The 20,361-nt window shown below is 47.4% G+C and overlaps 2 long non-coding RNA genes across 11 annotated transcripts in view; both read left to right on the top strand.

Moving 5' to 3' along the window:
- The first annotated feature begins 887 nt into the window (after nucleotides 1-887).
- LOC103468740 (uncharacterized) overlaps nucleotides 888-20,361 on the top strand; it is a 138,304-nt gene continuing 118,830 nt past the window's right edge. For all 9 annotated transcript variants that reach the window (XR_014088686.1, XR_014088685.1, XR_014088682.1 and 6 more), the window contains exon 1: nucleotides 888-1,802. This is a non-coding gene — a long non-coding RNA (uncharacterized LOC103468740). The remainder of the gene's footprint in view (nucleotides 1,803-20,361) is intronic.
- On the top strand, nucleotides 11,621-12,405 carry LOC145552584 (uncharacterized). 2 transcript variants are annotated; one of them, XR_014088678.1, is made up of 3 exons: nucleotides 11,624-11,833; nucleotides 11,910-12,248; nucleotides 12,316-12,405. It is a non-coding gene; the product is annotated as an uncharacterized LOC145552584 (long non-coding RNA). The 2 variants fall into 2 exon arrangements; XR_014088677.1 differs by having other exon boundaries at nucleotides 11,621-12,248.

The raw sequence follows: 20,361 nt of genomic DNA, 5'->3' as shown, positions 1-20,361 counted from the left end.
CTCCTTTTCAGCTGTGTTGCAGCTTGTAGCTTAGTAGCATTTTGTTATATTAATTTCCAAGACCAAAACAGGGAAATATGAGTGTGGATGAAAAAAAAGTGTGAACAGGGCAGCTGAGAACACAGCTGAAAGTTGCTGAAGAGTGATGTTATTTTTTGGAATAACTGCATTATATAAGGTCCACCCAAGATGAACGTAGTGACTGCAAAGTCTCCAGCTCAAATTTGAATTTAAAACTTGAAGACTTATATGTTGTTTGATTCAGTAAGGTGGAAAAGTCTGAGAGTCGTATCAAAGTATTACTCCGAGGGCATCATCTGTAAAGTTTATCCAATTCTACATTTCTCCAAGGAAAAAACCAGTGAGCAGGGTGCAAATATGTTGGTCACAAAACTGTTGTTATTCACTGTCGTTTTACTTACTGATTGAGTAAATTGATTGCAAGGAAAACAGTTATTTGCTACCAATTTTTGTAATACATACATACATACATACATACATACATACATACATACATACATACATACATACATACATACATACATACATACATACATACATACATACATACATGCATGCATACATACATACATACATACATACATTGGGTAAACTACTTAAGTACAGAGTAACTGATCACAACACCTGATTTATTATTCAAAATGTATCCTCAGACAGCCACAAGTATAACAGTTAGGTGAACATTCTAGTATTTTAGTCAGTGTTTTTTAAACAAACTAAAAATAAAAAAACAGAGCAAAATTTCCTCATTTGATATATTAAATGAGCCAAAGAGCCACATCTGTCTCCAGAGATCCAGGTTGAAGATCCCTGGCAGATGGAAAGTGTGATCCTATCTCTACAGCTAAAAGTGCAGCACTAGAATATTTAATTCATTGTCAAAGTAAAATTGTGAAGGTTAAAAAAATCCATCACTGAGTATTAGCATAAGACATTTATTTAGTATAATTTCTTAGGTACCCCGTTGGCCCCCATCTAGAACCGCCCCTGGGCTGCACGTCTGTGTCTGGTGCATTAATAATACATTAAATGACCACTGAACACTGAATTCATAAAATATATCAGCATTTCAAAATAAAGCATACAGAAAGCATTAACAAACCTTTTAAAGTAGGAAATATTGATGTCTATTTGTAGGATTTGTTCTTTAAATGACCATTAGTATTATTTTGGCTGATATAATTAACAAGCAAATAACCAAACCAATTTTTCCAACTAAAAGCACAATAAAACACTTAATCAATAATAAAATGTTCTACCATATCAGCCTCAGGAGATGATTGAGGGATGAAGAGATGCTGATTTCTGGTTCTAACGCGTCTACAGTTCATTTCCTGATCCTGTCTATCACACTGCGCCACGATGGACACATTTTTTTAAATTGTCTTTATTCATCCTCTCAAACATTATTCCCACTCACGTATGTATCTTTACGAGAGGTTTTGCTTCTAAGGACGGTGCAGTATCGGGTCAAGGACGTTTTAAAAAGACCCGGGTTGATAGCACCTTTCCGCGGCTGCATAGTGTCCGTTTCTAGGCAACCGTGACAACAGCGTCGGTCCGTAGCCTTCTCGGGTCCTTTAGCTCCTGACACCAGTGTTTTATTTTGGTCATTGTTGTTGCACTTAATGTTGATATGTGTGTGATAGGCGTGTCTATCGGACATTAATAGAAATACGGGACGAATCGCGTCCCGTATCGGTTCAATACCGGACGTAACATTTACCACCTAAATATGGGACGATTTTACGGGACGGGCGGCAACCCTAGATGGTGACGATGTAAGTACATAATGTGTTGTGTGTTTTGTGTTTTTGTTCTGGAAAACACAAGCTAACGGCGTTTGCTTGTGCCATTTAGCCCAAGCTAACACTGTAGCTAAATGAGGTCTCTTCTTGTCCTTGTAGTAAGCTGGAAGTGATTGAGAAGATGCAGTGTGTGTCATGTTTTGTTCCAGTTGACGAACCCACATGAAAGAACACAATCAGGAGAACACGTTTCAAAACAATAATCTGTTTATTGTACAGGGGAAGGGAAATGGAGTGAATGTGGGACAGGACTCGGGAAGGGAACCACCAGATCAGCCATTTGAGCAGAGGGAATGACTCGTAGGAGCAGACCGCGATCTGGAAGCGGACGGGAGATCCTGGGGTCCGCGGGAGGACGGCCAGGTAGGTGGCTGTGTGGAAGGCGAGCTGACGGTCGACAATAGCCCAGTGGTGAGCGCTCCGTGGAGTCACAGCTTCATCCGGCGTGAGCCGTGCGACACCGGGGAATCTAAGGAGGACGAAGGACCAGGAGGGGAGTGTTCGGGGGCTGGCTCCACTTAGTAATTCCAAGGGCGTCGTGGAGATGTCCGCGGAAAACTTGCAGGCGTTCGCTTTAACTCCACACAGGGAAACGCTGGAAAACCTCGGGACACAAACCTGACAAGGAGAACAAACATAAGTAGAGTAACTTCAGGAGCTAACTCGAGGACCTCTCGCTGGAACGTAACGTTACCATGTAACACAAACACTCAGGCGCCGAAGTGTCAGCTCGCCGCTGTTAAGTAGCCACAGAATCAGTCTGCTAATGCACCGCAGGTGTGTCTCCAGTCTGCTCCAGGGGCTCTGCTCACCGGTGGCATCTGGTGGGGAATTGAGGAAGCGGCAAAACTTCCCCAAAACAAAGAAAAACAACCAAAACAAAAACAAAACAGAATCCAGCCTGACAGTACCCCCCCCTCAACGGACGCCACCTGGCGGCCGAGAGGAGGTGGATGGCTGAGAGGCGACATAATCCCTAATAACGGAAGGGTCAAGGATGAAGGAACGGGGAACCCAAGAGCGTTCCTCCGGACCGTAACCCTCCCAGTCGACGAGGTACTGAACTCCACGACCTCGCCGACGGGAGTCAACAATCCGGCGCACGGTGTATGCCGGGTGGCCATCAATGATACGGGCGGGAGGAGGGGGTTCGGCCGGAGGGCTCAAGGGACTGAATCGGACAGGCTTGATTTGAGAGACATGGAAGGTGGGATGGATGCGCAGGGAAGCGGGTAGACGGAGACGGACAGCGGTGGGACTGATGACGGTCAGGATCTCAAACGGACCGATAAACCTGGGAGAGAGCTTCTTAGAGAGGGACTTCAGAGGTATGTCCCTCGTGGACAGCCATACCTTCTGGCCCACAGCATAAGCAGGTGCAGGGGTCCTTCTGCGGTCGGCCAGACGTTTATTTTGTGCGGCTGTATTGTTGAGTGCAGTGATAGTGTCTTTCCAGATCTTATTGCAACGGCGAATGTGGTGTTGAACAGAAGTTACCGCAGTCTTGTCTTCGTCCGCGGCTAGCAGAGGCGGCTGGTAGCCCAGGGAAACCTCAAACGGGGATAAACCAGTAGCCGCGGACACATGACTGTTGTGGGCGTACTCCACCCAAGGGAGGTACTGGGCCCAATCTTCGGGGTTGGCAGAGGAGATACAACGAAGGGTAGCCTCCATTTCTTGATTCATCCTCTCCGTTTGTCCATTGGTCTGTGGGTGATAACCAGAGGAGAGAACAGGTCTTGCCCCTAGGGCGGCACAGAACTGTTTCCAAACCTGAGAGATGAATTGTGGGCCACGGTCCGAAAGGATTTCCTGGGGTACGCCGTGCAGCTTGAACACATGCTTAAAAAGTATGAGGGCTGTTTGAGCGGAGGTGGGTAGCTTGCGGAGAGGGATGAGGTGGCAGGCTTTAGAAAAACGGTCTATGATGGTGCAAATGGTGGTCATACCCTTAGAGGGTGGTAGTCCTGTGACAAAGTCGATAGCGACATGTGACCATGGTCGTCTAGGGACAGGCAGGGGTTGTAGTAAGCCGGAGGGTGGTTGATGGGAAGATTTATTTCGAGAACAGATGGGGCAGGCCAGAACGAACTCTTTGACGTCCTTATGAACGGACCCCCACCAAAATCTTCGGTTGACCAACCCAATAGTGCGGCTTACCCCTGGGTGTCCAGAAAATCTGGACGCGTGGATCCATTGTAGGAAGCGGGCTCTAACGGACGTGGGAACATATATCCTACCGGGGGACAGGTCTCTGGGGTGGCTCGTGCCGTTGGGCTTGACAAATGACATCCTCAATCTCCCAAGTGAGGACCCCGACCGTGCAGCTAGGGGGTAGCAGAGGTGCCGGTTCCTCCTCAGAGTCGTCAGGGGTGTAGAGTCTGGAGAGAGCGTCTGGCTTAACATTCTTAGAACCTGGGCGGTAGGAGATGGAAAGGTTAAACCGGGAGAAAAACACTGACCAGCGGGACTGACGAGGGTTATTTTGTTTGGCTGACTGAAGATAAGCGAGGTTTTTGTGGTCGGTCCAGACCACAACGGGGTGTTCTGCTCCCTCCAGCCAGTGGCGCCATTCCTCCAGAGCTAGCTTTATAGCTAGCAGCTCTCGATCTCCCACGTCATAATTTCGTTCTGCGGGTGACAATCTGCGAGAGAAGAAGGCACATGGGTGAGACTTATCATCGCTGGGGGAGACCTGGGACAGGACGGCCCCCACTCCGGAGTCAGAGGCGTCGACTTCTAATATGAATTGTCTGGTGGGATCAGGCTGGATGAGGATAGGTGCGTTGGCAAACAGTGATTTTAACAGAGTGAAAGCCCCTTCGGCTTCAGGCGTCCAAGAAAATGTTGTCTTGGAGGAGGTTAGTGCTGTTAATGGGGCGGCCGTCTGACTGTAGTTACGTATAAAACGGCGGTAAAAATTGGCAAACCCTAGGAACCGCTGTAACTGCTTCCGAGTCTCCGGCCTGGGCCACTCCAACACCGCTTTTATTTTGTCCTCCGACGGCCTTATCTGTCCACCCTCGAGGACATATCCGAGGAAGGTCACTGATGGCTGATGGAACTCGCATTTCTCTGCCTTGACGTAGAGTCGGTTCTCCAGAAGACGCTGGAGGACCTGGCGGACGTGCAGTTTATGTTCTCTTAGGGAGCTGGAATAAATCAAAATGTCATCCAAGTAGACAAAAACAAAGTCATTTATGAAATCTCTTAGAACATCGTTTACCAGGGCTTGGAAAAAGGCAGGTGCGTTCGAGAGGCCAAAGGGCATGACCAAATACTCAAAATGCCCCATGGGCGTCTTAAAGGCGGTTTTCCATTCATCTCCTTTTCTAATGCGAAGAAGGTGGTAGGCATTCCTAAGGTCTAGTTTGGAAAACACAGTAGTACCCTGAACCGGTTCGAAGGCTGATGAGAGAAGTGGAAGAGGATATTTATTTTTTATGGTGATTTGATTCAAACCTCTGTAATCTATGCATGGTCGTAAGGAACCGTCTTTCTTTCCAACAAAGAAAAATCCAGCACCAAGGGGCGAGGTAGATGAACGAATTATGCCTGCCGCTAGTGAATCGTTAATGTACTTTTCCATGACTTGTCGTTCGGGACGCGAGATATTATAAAGACGGCTGTTGGGCAAAGGTGCCCCGGGCAGGAGGTCGATAGCACAGTCATAGGGACGGTGAGGTGGCAGCGATAAGGCCTTATCCTTACTGAACACTGGGGCAAGATCATGGTACTCGACGGGGACAGCGGAGAGATCAGGGGGTTCACTTTCAGGGTTCTCGCGAGATGTGGTGCTTGAGGGAACTGCTGAATACAGACATTTAGCATGGCAGTTGGGAGACCAAGATTCGACATGTGCCTTGACCCAATTTATGTGTGGGTTGTGGGCAACTAACCAGTTATGGCCCAGCACAATGGGTGAACTGGTAGCACAAAAGACAAAGAGTGAGATGTCTTCTGAGTGGTTACCGGAGATGATGAGGCGGACAGGCTCGGTCTTGTGTGTGATCGGTGGTAAGGATTCCCCATTGAGAGCGGCGACTCGGAGAGGAACCGGAAGAGGATCTGTCTGAATGTTCATCTGTTTAACAAGGGAAGCGTCGATTAGATTTTGCTCACAACCAGAATCTATGAGAGCGGATAGGGGAAGGGAGAGATGATCCTTTATTATGGTAGCTGGGAGAAGTAGACGAGCTTGAGTGGTGTTTGTCGGGTCCGGCAGTCTCCTCGTCATTACTGACGGACCTGGGGGTTTAAACGGACAGGGCAATTAGCAATGAAGTGTCCTGACTCACCACAATAGAGGCACAGGCGCGAGTTCAACCGCTTTCGTCTCTCCTCCGGGGTCAGGCGAGTGTGTCCCAGCTGCATGGGTTCCGGTTCAGGAACTGATGGTAATGCTGAGGCAGTTGACGGACCCTGAGGGTGAAAGCTGCGGCGAGTTCTTTCCCTCACTCTTGATCTTATACGGTTGTCTAATTTTATGGTTAAACCGATAAAATCCTCTAAAGACTCGGGTTCGTCGAGAGTAGCCAATTCGTCTTTTATTTGGTCGTTTAACGCGTGAAAAAATGCGCTCTTAAGCGCGGCTGCGTCCCAACCGGAAGCGGCAGCCTTGATTCTGAAATCAATAGCAAATTCAGAAACAGTTCTTTGACCCTGTTTGAGGGTCCATAACTCACGGGAAACTGAGGTCTTGTCGGTGTCTCTGCAAAAAACCTGCTTGAAATCTTTCAAAAATTCAGGAAACGTACATCCAAAGTTAGTGGGGGAAGGAAAATTGGCTTCTGCCCACTCCAGGGCTCGTCCGGTCAACAAGGACAGCATGTACGCTATCTTGGCGTCGTCATGGCGGAAACTTTGAGGTGAATGATTAAATATAATTCCGCATTGTAAAATGAACCCTTTACATTTCTTCACCTCCCCGGAGAATTTATCGGGTGCTGGGGGACGTACCTCGGAAAATGCGGAGGCGGTGGATGAACTCTGAACCTCCAGAGACGGGGGCGGCATACTTGGACCCTGTGGAGCTGGAGCTTGGAGAAAGTTTGAAAGATCAGTTAAGCGGCGATTTGTTTCAGCTTGTTGGGAGCCCAGCTCACGCAGAGCGGTGTGATGCGATTGTATGAGTTCTTGTTGTTCTGACAACGCTCTCCTGATAGCGTCTACTGGTGTTAACTGTGGGCCTGAGTGTTCTGTCATGTTTTGTTCCAGTTGACGAACCCACATGAAAGAACACAATCAGGAGAACACGTTTCAAAACAATAATCTGTTTATTGTACAGGGGAAGGGAAATGGAGTGAATGTGGGACAGGACTCGGGAAGGGAACCACCAGATCAGCCATTTGAGCAGAGGGAATGACTCGTAGGAGCAGACCGCGATCTGGAAGCGGACGGGAGATCCTGGGGTCCGCGGGAGGACGGCCAGGTAGGTGGCTGTGTGGAAGGCGAGCTGACGGTCGACAATAGCCCAGTGGTGAGCGCTCCGTGGAGTCACAGCTTCATCCGGCGTGAGCCGTGCGACACCGGGGAATCTAAGGAGGACGAAGGACCAGGAGGGGAGTGTTCGGGGGCTGGCTCCACTTAGTAATTCCAAGGGCGTCGTGGAGATGTCCGCGGAAAACTTGCAGGCGTTCGCTTTAACTCCACACAGGGAAACGCTGGAAAACCTCGGGACACAAACCTGACAAGGAGAACAAACATAAGTAGAGTAACTTCAGGAGCTAACTCGAGGACCTCTCGCTGGAACGTAACGTTACCATGTAACACAAACACTCAGGCGCCGAAGTGTCAGCTCGCCGCTGTTAAGTAGCCACAGAATCAGTCTGCTAATGCACCGCAGGTGTGTCTCCAGTCTGCTCCAGGGGCTCTGCTCACCGGTGGCATCTGGTGGGGAATTGAGGAAGCGGCAAAACTTCCCCAAAACAAAGAAAAACAACCAAAACAAAAACAAAACAGAATCCAGCCTGACAGTGTGCTTGTGAAAACATATCAAACACCTGGATATTACTGACATTGTCCCTTTTATTTATCTATTTTACATGTGGAGAGAAGTGCTAACCTCATACATTAAAAATTGCATTTGTGGAACCAAAAACAAAACAACAAAAAAACCCAAAAACGTTTTTGTGCTGAATTATTGTGTTTTGGGTCTGCTTCAGGGCGAAAGATGTATGGTGCCACCATGCCTGTAGCCTTTTTTACTTGTCTGAGGATCTAATGAAAACACTAAGTTGGGAGGTTTTGGCTAGCAGCAGCGTATTTGCATTAAAAGTGATGTAGTCCTAAAATAGCGCACTCTTTAATGAGCTCAAAACAGGCAGAACTGATCGGGTGAAAAAATGTAATGAACATGTTTTGTATAGCCCACAGACCTATCCTACAGCTTGTTCATGGAAGCATAATAGCATAGCTATGTTGATATACACTCTATACATTAAGTAATAAAGATAAATAATAAATGGCAAATATAGCCAAGTATTTTTAAAAATCAAAATCATGTAATTTTTTACGTATTCTTTGAAACATTGTTCAAAGAATACACATAAGAGACATTTATAAATATATAAATTCTCATTTACAAGTTTTCATCTGATTTTCTTTCTGTAACTACGTACACCAAGGTGTTGTACTCTGCACACTTTCTTCATAAGGTTGAATTAAGTGGAAATAAAGGGATAACTGAGTATGTTTTGCTCCTGATGAGAGCCTCAGTCTGGAGTTACAGTAGAAGCAACTTGGACTGCTTAATGTCTAGGCAGTTTTTGTATTTGCTGAACCGGAGCAGAGAAGCCATATTCCCAAAAGTAAGGAATGCAAGCAGCTCAAGCAGCAAGGGAAGAATCCTCATTCATCACAGTGCTGCACCAGAGGTAAAACTGAGAGTTTTTGCCTTTGCAAATTTCAGCATGTTGACTCTTTTGGTTGCTAGGCAACACAACCATTTTCATGTTTATTCAGACAAGGTCACGCATTCGGTCATTGTCCTTTTTCGTTTCTCAGGATTATAGCAACTCATAAATTCTTTCATAAGTTCAGTTTACCACAACCAGCATATATGGAAACAAACCTTCCCTGTCTTCTTCTGTAGTGTGACAAAATGGGTGTGATTGACCTCATCACAATTTACTGAAAGGAGTGCAATATTTGTCTCGGCCATTTTTTACCAAGACCAAGGCTAGTGACCATTTGTACATTTTAGCCAGAAAAGAACAGTTGCTTTATAGTGTTAATATGGAAAATCTTAGATGGCTGATGTTTAATTCTGATGTTGTCAGTTGTTTTTGATTACGTGTAGAAGAGAAAGGGGTGATTAAAAGGCTTTATGAAGCTGGAACCTTTAGAGAGATGTCCTCCATCTGTAATAAAGATCAGGATGCAGGATGACCCCAGGCTCTCGCTCCATCGGGATGCAGCATTCCGGTTCACACTGAAGCCTCTGCATCCTATAGTTATATTCTTAAACCTGTGGTGCATAGGACGCTGTTTACATCGGCCCTTTTAACCAACACAAAGGGAAGTGCTATGGTTTGCACGCACTGTCTGTTTGGAGCTCGAGTTAAACGGACATGAATGGAGTTTTAGCTTCAGCTGTAGCAGGACTTTAATTATACACTCCTCTAGCACATCAGTTTATAGCTGTCAGCCTTGTTTTATGCATGGATGTGCACATGCCAGACCTGTGCACAGAAAACATATGCTCTGTGTTCCTTTGCACGGCTTCCTGTTGCAGAAACTGTCAGCTGCTGTCAGGTTCTGTGTCTTAGTGAGACTGACGGTTGGAAAAGAGCTGCTGTGGAACCTGCTGTGGAAGTGGATGAGCATTCTGCAGCTGGCTGAACCGGCTTCCTTCTTTTAGACGGCAAAGGGCTGTGAGATTTTCTCCAGTTATTCTGCCTCTGTGCCCCCCATGTGCCTTCACAGGCTTTCTTCCTGTTGAACATAAAAAAGACCACCAATTCTTTCTCTGCTTTCTGTTTTGGCCCCCTTTTTTTTCAGACTGTCAGACAGGGAGGCACGAGTTCAAACACAAAGCTGTGACCCACACGGGGGTTGCTGCTTTGCTGACAACACTGGAGAACAAATAAGACTGTCACACGTAGGGTTTGCAAAGCAGGGATGAAACAGCTTGAAGAAAACTATGTATATAGCATAACATAAGGAATAGAGCAGGTAGCATGATCAGATGGGAGGAAGGAAATTTGATGGGAAAAGCCTGCACAGCCTGGTTGTTTCCACGTAGGTGAGTTGTTGCTTTTGGAGTTTTGTAATAAAGCTCCAGAGATTTGCTTCGCAGTGGCAATATTAGAGTTGCATGACTGCCTCAGTTTGTCTTCATCTCTCACTTTCCCCTTCTTTCATCTGACAGAAGCCTAGAAACACTACTCAATAAAATCACACTCATTTACTGTGCTATATACTTTGAAGGAGGAAATACAAGTGAAAACATATTTTTTTTATCTTATTGGTGTTTCTGGGCATGTTTTCTTTGTGATATTTCACGTACGTCTCTGAAGCATTCTGCTTGTTTTTTTTCACCTTGACTGGTTTTGGTAGTAAATGTCACTGCAGTGTTTTATGGGAAAGTGTCTGTTGAAGACAGAGGTAATAAGACAGAGGTCAGTTGTAACATTATTCATGAATATAACAAATTGTACAATTTTCCCACCAGAAGCTGAGTAAAATAAAAATGAATGTGCAGGAATTTTAAATAAATGCACATTTGGCTCTTGGGGTTAGATAATGACCTAATTTCTTGTCTTTTTATCCCTTTGAATACTCTTAATCATTTCATCAGCCTCCCTTCTCTTGCTCAGCTGCTCGTTAGAACCTCTTCTTTCACCTCTCATATTTATCTCTACATTTCCATTGCAGATGAATTCTCTGCTGCAACAAAGGCCGTGTTTACACTTTGCTCACAGCATCTGTTTTCTTTATTGCAACTTTAATTTTGAGCCACCCACTTTCGAGAACAGCTCATTTGCACTGCCTGACAAAATCCCGCAATCTGTCCATTTTCACACGCTCCAATTTAGTTTTTGCACTGTGATTTATGATTCGGCTAATGCTGTTCTTAATAAAATTCCCCCTTTTGCTGGGATGACAGATGTTGCTAGGATATTTACCCGGTGAATTTTAATTTACTCCCGCGCATGTAACTCGCAGTAAACGTATTACTTTTCTTTTTGATCTTTTTAGGAAACACTAATGGAAAAAGGGGTTCATGTATAAATTAATCAAGTCTAAGAAAGTGAAATGAAATCAAATCGAAATAGTTCCAGTTAATTCTTCATTTGAAACATGTTTTCATTTTTTTTTTTTATCCTGTAGATAATTAAAATCCTGACAGAGTCTCCTGACTTGTTTTGTCCGATGGCTTTAGCAGAGACTGCTTTGGCTTAGTCTTAGCTGACAGTAAATCGAAATCCTTAAACGCGAAGGCCATATGGCATCAATATCTGCTGGCAAGATCTGCACCTCCAGTGTTTAATTTAGTCAGCACTTCTGTAAAGGAAAATTTGGAGTCGTTTTACAACTGCTTTACACCCCCAGCTGCTAAACTTTTTGTATTAATTGAGTCGTGACTCGAGAAGGTAAGCTCATCTAAAGAATCATTAGAGGAACCGAACCTGTGAACAAAGTGATTTCCGAATAAACCACATAAGTGGATCGTGTTTTCATGGCAGCAACAAGCATTATTTAGCATTTATGATAAACTCACATTTCTGTTTGCTCAGAGGAATTTTTGGCTAATGTCTTGTTTTCATTCAACCACATTGGAGGGTTTTTGTCAGGCTGGATTCTGTTTTGTTTTTGTTTTGGTTGTTTTTCTTTGTTTTGGGGAAGTTTTGCCGCTTCCTCAATTCCCCACCAGATGCCACCGGTGAGCAGAGCCCCTGGAGCAGACTGGAGACACACCTGCGGTGCATTAGCAGACTGATTCTGTGGCTACTTAACAGCGGCGAGCTGACACTTCGGCGCCTGAGTGTTTGTGTTACATGGTAACGTTACGTTCCAGCGAGAGGTCCTCGAGTTAGCTCCTGAAGTTACTCTACTTATGTTTGTTCTCCTTGTCAGGTTTGTGTCCCGAGGTTTTCCAGCGTTTCCCTGTGTGGAGTTAAAGCGAACGCCTGCAAGTTTTCCGCGGACATCTCCACGACGCCCTTGGAATTACTAAGTGGAGCCAGCCCCCGAACACTCCCCTCCTGGTCCTTCGTCCTCCTTAGATTCCCCGGTGTCGCACGGCTCACGCCGGATGAAGCTGTGACTCCACGGAGCGCTCACCACTGGGCTATTGTCGACCGTCAGCTCGCCTTCCACACAGCCACCTACCTGGCCGTCCTTCCGCGGACCCCAGGATCTCCCGTCCGCTTCCAGATCGCGGTCTGCTCCTACGAGTCATTCCCTCTGCTCAAAGTAAGCTCCCGCCATTTTCCACCGCACCTCGATTTGACCTCGCCTCACCTCTCCCTCTCACCAACAGTGGCTGATCTGGTGGTTCCCTTCCCGAGTCCTGTCCCACATTCACTCCATTTCCCCTCCCCTGTACAATAAACAGATTATTGTTTTGAAACGTGTTCTCCTGATTGTGTTCTTTCATGTGGGTTCGTCAACTGGAACAAAACATGACAGAACACTCAGGCCAACAGTTAACCCCAGTAGACGCTATCAGGAGAGCGTTGTCAGAACAACAAGAACTCATACAATCGCATCACACCGCTCTGCGTGAGCTGGGCTCCCAACAAGCTGAAACAAATCGCCGCTTAACTGATCTTTCAAACTTTCTCCAAGCTCCAGCTCCACAGGGTCCAAGTATGCCGCCCCCGTCTCTGGAGGTTCAGAGTTCATCCACCGCCTCCGCATTTTCCGAGGTACGTCCCCCAGCACCCGATAAATTCTCCGGGGAGGTGAAGAAATGTAAAGGGTTCATTTTACAATGCGGAATTATATTTAATCATTCACCTCAAAGTTTCCGCCATGACGACGCCAAGATAGCGTACATGCTGTCCTTGTTGACCGGACGAGCCCTGGAGTGGGCAGAAGCCAATTTTCCTTCCCCCACTAACTTTGGATGTACGTTTCCTGAATTTTTGAAAGATTTCAAGCAGGTTTTTTGCAGAGACACCGACAAGACCTCAGTTTCCCGTGAGTTATGGACCCTCAAACAGGGTCAAAGAACTGTTTCTGAATTTGCTATTGATTTCAGAATCAAGGCTGCCGCTTCCGGTTGGGACGCAGCCGCGCTTAAGAGCGCATTTTTTCACGCGTTAAACGACCAAATAAAAGACGAATTGGCTACTCTCGACGAACCCGAGTCTTTAGAGGATTTTATCGGTTTAACCATAAAATTAGACAACCGTATAAGATCAAGAGTGAGGGAAAGAACTCGCCGCAGCTTTCACCCTCAGGGTCCGTCAACTGCCTCAGCATTACCATCAGTTCCTGAACCGGAACCCATGCAGCTGGGACACACTCGCCTGACCCCGGAGGAGAGACGAAAGCGGTTGAACTCGCGCCTGTGCCTCTATTGTGGTGAGTCAGGACACTTCATTGCTAATTGCCCTGTCCGTTTAAACCCCCAGGTCCGTCAGTAATGACGAGGAGACTGCCGGACCCGACAAACACCACTCAAGCTCGTCTACTTCTCCCAGCTACCATAATAAAGGATCATCTCTCCCTTCCCCTATCCGCTCTCATAGATTCTGGTTGTGAGCAAAATCTAATCGACGCTTCCCTTGTTAAACAGATGAACATTCAGACAGATCCTCTTCCGGTTCCTCTCCGAGTCGCCGCTCTCAATGGGGAATCCTTACCACCGATCACACACAAGACCGAGCCTGTCCGCCTCATCATCTCCGGTAACCACTCAGAAGACATCTCACTCTTTGTCTTTTGTGCTACCAGTTCACCCATTGTGCTGGGCCATAACTGGTTAGTTGCCCACAACCCACACATAAATTGGGTCAAGGCACATGTCGAATCTTGGTCTCCCAACTGCCATGCTAAATGTCTGTATTCAGCAGTTCCCTCAAGCACCACATCTCGCGAGAACCCTGAAAGTGAACCCCCTGATCTCTCCGCTGTCCCCGTCGAGTACCATGATCTTGCCCCAGTGTTCAGTAGGGATAAGGCCTTATCGCTGCCACCTCACCGTCCCTATCACTGTGCTATCGACCTCCTGCCCGGGCACCTTTGCCCAACAGCCGTCTTTATAATATCTCGCGTCCCGAACGACAAGTCATGGAAAAGTACATTAACGATTCACTAGCGGCAGGCATAATTCGTTCATCTACCTCGCCCCTTGGTGCTGGATTTTTCTTTGTTGGAAAGAAAGACGGTTCCTTACGACCATGCATAGATTACAGAGGTTTGAATCAAATCACCATAAAAAATAAATATCCTCTTCCACTTCTCTCATCAGCCTTCGAACCGGTTCAGGGTACTACTGTGTTTTCCAAACTAGACCTTAGGAATGCCTACCACCTTCTTCGCATTAGAAAAGGAGATGAATGGAAAACCGCCTTTAAGACGCCCATGGGGCATTTTGAGTATTTGGTCATGCCCTTTGGCCTCTCGAACGCACCTGCCTTTTTCCAAGCCCTGGTAAACGATGTTCTAAGAGATTTCATAAATGACTTTGTTTTTGTCTACTTGGATGACATTTTGATTTATTCCAGCTCCCTAAGAGAACATAAACTGCACGTCCGCCAGGTCCTCCAGCGTCTTCTGGAGAACCGACTCTACGTCAAGGCAGAGAAATGCGAGTTCCATCAGCCATCAGTGACCTTCCTCGGATATGTCCTCGAGGGTGGACAGATAAGGCCGTCGGAGGACAAAATAAAAGCGGTGTTGGAGTGGCCCAGGCCGGAGACTCGGAAGCAGTTACAGCGGTTCCTAGGGTTTGCCAATTTTTACCGCCGTTTTATACGTAACTACAGTCAGACGGCCGCCCCATTAACAGCACTAACCTCCTCCAAGACAACATTTTCTTGGACGCCTGAAGCCGAAGGGGCTTTCACTCTGTTAAAATCACTGTTTGCCAACGCACCTATCCTCATCCAGCCTGATCCCACCAGACAATTCATATTAGAAGTCGACGCCTCTGACTCCGGAGTGGGGGCCGTCCTGTCCCAGGTCTCCCCCAGCGATGATAAGTCTCACCCATGTGCCTTCTTCTCTCGCAGATTGTCACCCGCAGAACGAAATTATGACGTGGGAGATCGAGAGCTGCTAGCTATAAAGCTAGCTCTGGAGGAATGGCGCCACTGGCTGGAGGGAGCAGAACACCCCGTTGTGGTCTGGACCGACCACAAAAACCTCGCTTATCTTCAGTCAGCCAAACAAAATAACCCTCGTCAGTCCCGCTGGTCAGTGTTTTTCTCCCGGTTTAACCTTTCCATCTCCTACCGCCCAGGTTCTAAGAATGTTAAGCCAGACGCTCTCTCCAGACTCTACACCCCTGACGACTCTGAGGAGGAACCGGCACCTCTGCTACCCCTAGCTGCACGGTCGGGGTCCTCACTTGGGAGATTGAGGATGTCATTTGTCAAGCCCAACGGCACGAGCCACCCCCAGAGACCTGTCCCCCCGGTAGGATATATGTTCCCACGTCCGTTAGAGCCCGCTTCCTACAATGGATCCACGCGTCCAGATTTTCTGGACACCCAGGGGTAAGCCGCACTATTGGGTTGGTCAACCGAAGATTTTGGTGGGGGTCCGTTCATAAGGACGTCAAAGAGTTCGTTCTGGCCTGCCCCATCTGTTCTCGAAATAAATCTTCCCATCAACCACCCTCCGGCTTACTACAACCCCTGCCTGTCCCTAGACGACCATGGTCACATGTCGCTATCGACTTTGTCACAGGACTACCACCCTCTAAGGGTATGACCACCATTTGCACCATCATAGACCGTTTTTCTAAAGCCTGCCACCTCATCCCTCTCCGCAAGCTACCCACCTCCGCTCAAACAGCCCTCATACTTTTTAAGCATGTGTTCAAGCTGCACGGCGTACCCCAGGAAATCCTTTCGGACCGTGGCCCACAATTCATCTCTCAGGTTTGGAAACAGTTCTGTGCCGCCCTAGGGGCAAGACCTGTTCTCTCCTCTGGTTATCACCCACAGACCAATGGACAAACGGAGAGGATGAATCAAGAAATGGAGGCTACCCTTCGTTGTATCTCCTCTGCCAACCCCGAAGATTGGGCCCAGTACCTCCCTTGGGTGGAGTACGCCCACAACAGTCATGTGTCCGCGGCTACTGGTTTATCCCCGTTTGAGGTTTCCCTGGGCTACCAGCCGCCTCTGCTAGCCGCGGACGAAGACAAGACTGCGGTAACTTCTGTTCAACACCACATTCGCCGTTGCAATAAGATCTGGAAAGACACTATCACTGCACTCAACAATACAGCCGCACAAAATAAACGTCTGGCCGACCGCAGAAGGACCCCTGCACCTGCTTATGCTGTGGGCCAGAAGGTATGGCTGTCCACGAGGGACATACCTCTGAAGTCCCTCTCTAAGAAGCTCTCTCCCAGGTTTATCGGTCCGTTTGAGATCCTGACCGTCATCAGTCCCACCGCTGTCCGTCTCCGTCTACCCGCTTCCCTGCGCATCCATCCCACCTTCCATGTCTCTCAAATCAAGCCTGTCCGATTCAGTCCCTTGAGCCCTCCGGCCGAACCCCCTCCTCCCGCCCGTATCATTGATGGCCACCCGGCATACACCGTGCGCCGGATTGTTGACTCCCGTCGGCGAGGTCGTGGAGTTCAGTACCTCGTCGACTGGGAGGGTTACGGTCCGGAGGAACGCTCTTGGGTTCCCCGTTCCTTCATCCTTGACCCTTCCGTTATTAGGGATTATGTCGCCTCTCAGCCATCCACCTCCTCTCGGCCGCCAGGTGGCGTCCGTTGAGGGGGGGGTACTGTCAGGCTGGATTCTGTTTTGTTTTTGTTTTGGTTGTTTTTCTTTGTTTTGGGGAAGTTTTGCCGCTTCCTCAATTCCCCACCAGATGCCACCGGTGAGCAGAGCCCCTGGAGCAGACTGGAGACACACCTGCGGTGCATTAGCAGACTGATTCTGTGGCTACTTAACAGCGGCGAGCTGACACTTCGGCGCCTGAGTGTTTGTGTTACATGGTAACGTTACGTTCCAGCGAGAGGTCCTCGAGTTAGCTCCTGAAGTTACTCTACTTATGTTTGTTCTCCTTGTCAGGTTTGTGTCCCGAGGTTTTCCAGCGTTTCCCTGTGTGGAGTTAAAGCGAACGCCTGCAAGTTTTCCGCGGACATCTCCACGACGCCCTTGGAATTACTAAGTGGAGCCAGCCCCCGAACACTCCCCTCCTGGTCCTTCGTCCTCCTTAGATTCCCCGGTGTCGCACGGCTCACGCCGGATGAAGCTGTGACTCCACGGAGCGCTCACCACTGGGCTATTGTCGACCGTCAGCTCGCCTTCCACACAGCCACCTACCTGGCCGTCCTTCCGCGGACCCCAGGATCTCCCGTCCGCTTCCAGATCGCGGTCTGCTCCTACGAGTCATTCCCTCTGCTCAAAGTAAGCTCCCGCCATTTTCCACCGCACCTCGATTTGACCTCGCCTCACCTCTCCCTCTCACCAACAGTGGCTGATCTGGTGGTTCCCTTCCCGAGTCCTGTCCCACATTCACTCCATTTCCCCTCCCCTGTACAATAAACAGATTATTGTTTTGAAACGTGTTCTCCTGATTGTGTTCTTTCATGTGGGTTCGTCAACTGGAACAAAACATGACAGTTTTTAGTGTTGAATGGTCTGTTTAAGGTCACGCCACAGAACTCAAAGTCATTCCCATTTTCAACACTCTGGGCTGTCATTTTCTGCTTGTTTGTTTATTGTTTGCAATGACTTTAGGTGATGTTTTTGAAGAACGCTTTACCAAATTTGAATTTCGAGCTTTTTGAGCAACTAATATGGCCGTCAACGGGGGATTACTGTCTTCAAACGACTTAGAGCAGAGAATTTTTTTTTACCGACAGTTGAACATCTTTAAATCTTCATCCGCAGCTTTGATTCTCATGTTGTTTACTCTGTCATTTCACCAATATCTCCCCCCCTGCGTCGGAAGGCGGCTTGGTGTCTCTATGATGGGGTTCTCCTTTGCACTCGTGGCTGTGTTTGATCTTCTGTGTGGCCTGTATGTATACCGCTCCTCGTCTTATGTGAAAGTCAAGAACAGACTGATATGAATAATTGAAGAGCCGCAGAGATACTGATTCTTCCCTTGTACTGAATCCGACGTCCCAGTAGCGATAGCCGGTTTGTCTGAGCGCCACAGCTTTACTGATTCTGTTATATGCTTTCTCTCATCTTCCTTGCCTAGAGATCAACTTCGGCTTAAATCACGCCACACAATGGCTCTGACAGAAAATTAAGATTTTCTGCATTGCTGCAGCAGCCCGTATAGTTTTCAACCCTGATCTCACTTATCTCTCACCACTGTCTACTCTCTCTTTTTTTTTTTTTTCTCCTCTCATTTGCCAACCTTACTACTGCTTTCTTTCATCTGCTGGGGATTTGAAAAAGGTCAAAAGGAGCCTCCTGGTAATATGACATGTCTTGATTGCGGTTTGGACATCTGTGTCCTTAAGGAAATTGAATTGACCAGCGGTTGTGTGTCTCGATGCAGTCAGCTTGCTAAACTCTGTCACCTCCCTCTTATCAGCCGAGCCCCAGACTCAGTCCGACCATGCTGCCAGGTCAGTTTGTCTCCGTCTTCATGTCCCAGTCTGGACAGGAATGTTACGGACATAAAGACATTTTAAACGGATGCCTCAGAGAACCAGAACGAAGCATTAGAGTTCAACGTTTTTGCATACAGACTTGGGCTATGTTTCCACCGTGGTTTCTCACTGTTGTTCACTTGATTACACTTGACTCCTCTTCTCCGCCTTTCAAAGCCACTTCTATCCCACTCTCCACTCATCTTTTCACACACCTGACTGTTGGTCTGTTCATCTCCTGCTTCTGCTCTCTTATTGTCTCCTTATCCAACTCTCTCTGTCTACTTCCTCCAACTTGCCCGTGGCTCATTTTCTCCACTGCCCCGCTCCTCATTTTTTTCCCTCCATTTCTCTTCCATGCTCGATTGTAAACATAAAACTCATAATTGCTCCCTGTGGCCCTTCGATTTCCAAGTAATTGCTATGATGATGCTAGCTGGTTTACTAATGTCCCCTGTTTTTGAGTCTGTGCCCAAGGTTATTTTGGATCCAAAACAAAAGGAAACAAATAAATAAACAAGTGAGGTGCTCTCGCTCGTCTCTCCAGAGGACACTTTTGTTTCGACGGTTCTCCTCTTTGCTTATTTAATTGGTAGGGAAAAAACCCCCAGACATTTTTCCTTTCATTTTGAAGAAAAGTGTTTTGATGGAAGCGTTTCTGCGAGTGTCAACAAACTACAAACTACAGCAGCAGCCTGTCTTTTTTCATTTTCTTTAGCAGTGCGTCCCTGCTCTGAGACCTCCTTTCCTCTTGAGTGTGCGTCAGTGTCCTCTCACATACAGCGAGCTGCGCATAAACCACACAACGCGGACCCGCCTGCCGCTATCAGGAAATTTAGTGCTGTGACAGAGCTCTGCTCCTCTGAGACTGCAGCACCGGGCTGCTGTGTGACATCACCTGTTGCCTTCACTGCGAAACTCAATCATAACGTCTCGGTGTGAAGCTTCAGACACATTGCGACAGCGAGGCAGAGGGGTGATATAAAGATCCTGGCTCCCCTGCGCGCCGGCACTGCTGTGGTGATGGATGACCCTGTGACTGCAGAGCGGGGTGGCCTGCCACAGGGGAGCCGGTGTCATCGTGCACCCCACCCACTCCACCCAGCCCCCCCCCCTCCCCCCCACCCCCACCTCCGTCTCCCTTGCTGTGATGAATTCAAAATTGATAAAGACCTATTAATATGCACAGACAGAGGGAAAAATCTATTGACTACCTCAGCAGCTCCTGCTGCTTGTTTTGGGGAAAATTAATTTAATAACTGGATGTGTGAGGTGCCCTGATCACAGCACTTGCTCCAATTTGCATGTTAATGCAGCACAGTGTGCACAGCTTGCAATGTTTATGGACTGGTGGGGCTGAGGTGTCTGTTTTTTTTAATTATCTCAGGAAGAGTCGGGGCGAGTCCCTTTTCCTCTCCCTCAATCTTGTTGCTGAGCCTGGAAATATCAGAGTTTACTTTTGGAAAATGTCATAAACCCCCCCCCCCCCCAAAAAACTTGTTTGAAAGATTTTTTCTGCATGTTGAAATGAAATAAACGCAATAAGGGCCAACGTTTATTGATTTGTTTTTCAAACATTTTCATTGTGAGCCTCTTGTGCTTTTTTTTTTTTTCTTCCATAAATGAATAGCTAAACACTTATTACTGTCAAGCTCTCTATACTTTAAGATATGTGTGAGGTATGAGGTAAGCGTTCTGCGAAAGTGTTAGCATGATGAAGATGAATGCGACGCTTAAAGTTGAATATATGTTCTGAAGGCATGAATAATGGAGCAG

The sequence above is a fragment of the Poecilia reticulata genome, chromosome 8, assembly GCF_904066995.2.
Source record: "Poecilia reticulata chromosome 8, P_reticulata-male-v2, whole genome shotgun sequence".
NCBI lineage: Eukaryota > Metazoa > Chordata > Actinopteri > Cyprinodontiformes > Poeciliidae > Poecilia > Poecilia reticulata.
The sequence above is the reverse complement of the archived record's forward strand: the minus strand, read 5'-3'. Positions and strand labels throughout refer to the sequence as shown.